The sequence below is a fragment of the Otolemur garnettii genome, unplaced genomic scaffold, assembly GCF_000181295.1.
Source record: "Otolemur garnettii isolate 467f Iridium unplaced genomic scaffold, OtoGar3 scaffold00017, whole genome shotgun sequence".
Classification (NCBI taxonomy): Eukaryota; Metazoa; Chordata; class Mammalia; order Primates; family Galagidae; genus Otolemur; species Otolemur garnettii.
In genome coordinates this window covers 5,677,284-5,678,996 of record NW_003852412.1, presented here as the reverse complement: position 1 = coordinate 5,678,996, position 1,713 = coordinate 5,677,284, and the positions used below count along the sequence as shown (strand labels likewise).

The 1,713-nt window shown below is 46.2% G+C and overlaps 1 protein-coding gene across 3 annotated transcripts in view; it reads right to left on the bottom strand.

Annotated features, from left to right (window-relative positions):
• The window catches only part of OCLN (occludin), a 72,710-nt gene that overhangs the window by 61,653 nt on the left and 9,344 nt on the right, over positions 1 to 1,713 (bottom strand). The gene's annotated exons all lie outside the window — the stretch shown is intronic.

The following is a 1,713-nucleotide window of genomic DNA, read 5'->3' as shown; positions in this document are numbered from 1 at the left end:
AGTCCCAGCTACTTGGGAGGCTGAGGCAAGAGAATCACTTAAGCCCAAGAGTTTGAGGTTGCTGTGAGCTGTGATGCCATGGCACTCTACCAAGGTGATTAAGGGATACTCTGTCTCAAAAAAAAGAAAAAAAAAAGTAATAGGGCGGCACCTGTGGCTCAGTGAGTAGGGCACTAGCCCCATATACTGAGGGTGGCAGGTTCAAACCCGGCCCCCACCAAACTGCAATAAAAAAATAGCCAGGCATTGTGGCAGGCACCTGTAGTCCCAGCTACTCGGGAGGCTGAGGCAAGACAATAGCCTAAGCCCAAGAGCTGGAGGTTGCTGTGAGCTGTGTGATGCCATAGCACTCTACTGAGGGTAACAAAGTGAGACTGTCTCTATAAAAAAAAAAAAAAAAAAAAGTAATAATAAAGAAAAAAGCTGGTGCAAACACTGTTGGTGACAGGGCTGTGCACCTGCTGCTGGACATGGATAACATTGACCCGAAAGGTATCCAATGCATTTCTCCCGATGTTGTCTCAGTAGACCCAGGAGATGAGTATCTCCCCCTTGTGATTATAGATGAATAGCAGTTCAGTCCCTGAGGCCCACAGCTCTGAGAACAGACCTGGCATCTGAGGCCATTCTCCAGACCTCAAGATGCCCACCCACCTCCAGCCTGCCTGCCTGTTGCCTCTGCTTTTAAACTTTATTCTTTAAAAACAAATTGTTTGTTTTTGGTTTTTTTGAGACAAAGTTTTACTCTGTTGCCCTGAGTAGAATGCCATGGCATCATAGCTCACAGCGACCTCAAAACTCTTGGGTTCAAGCAATCCTCTGGCTTCAGCCTCCCTAGTAGCTGGGACTACAGGCGCCAGCCACAATACCTGGCTATTTTTAGAGACGAGGTCTCTCTCTTGCTCAGGCTGGTCTCCAACTCCTAAGCTTAGGCAATCCACCTGCCTCAGCCTCCCAGAGTGCTAGGATTACAGACTGAGCCACTGGCCCCACCTTCAGTAGCAGTTTTTGAAAACTCTAAATTAATTCAGACAGGCTGAAGTTGTTCAAAAAGTCAAACAAAAATCTCTTTTCCAACTGCTAACCAAAAGTAGTTGTCAAGTCTTCCCAATAGCAGAGATTTTAAATTGTGAAGCAAATAATTTTAGAAAACTCATTAAAAACAAATCAGGCCACACAAACTGCATTTCCTTTTTCAAGAAAGTTACCAGACGTGTGTAAAGGGAATGTAGAAGGAAAGAATCCCGGGAATCTTGAGTACCTCCCAGCAAGGTTGGGCAAATTCCCCAGGGGCTGAACAAAGGCACCTAATTAGCACAAAAGAATGGACCATTTATGTTCACCTGGTAGGAGGTCTCCAGCGGAGGACACAGGGGAGGAGGAGCAGAAAGCTTATCCAGATTTACAACTAACCAAATACTGGGAAGGTTAACTAACGCACTGGTTAGAAATTTAACAACATTAATCCAGATCTCTGTGAGATGAGAATGGCAAGTTAACAGACCCATTTACTAGCTCACAAGTGAGACAAGGTCCTTATCTTCTCCCAGCCTCAGTGTTCTCCTCTGTCAAAAGGAGGAATAATTCTGACCTTTGGGCTGGGCTAAGATAACGTCTTAAAGAAAATAAGCAGGCTCGGCGCCTATAGCTCAACCGGCTAAGGCGCCAGCCACGTACACCTAAGGTGGCGGGTTCGAATCCCCAGCCCGGACC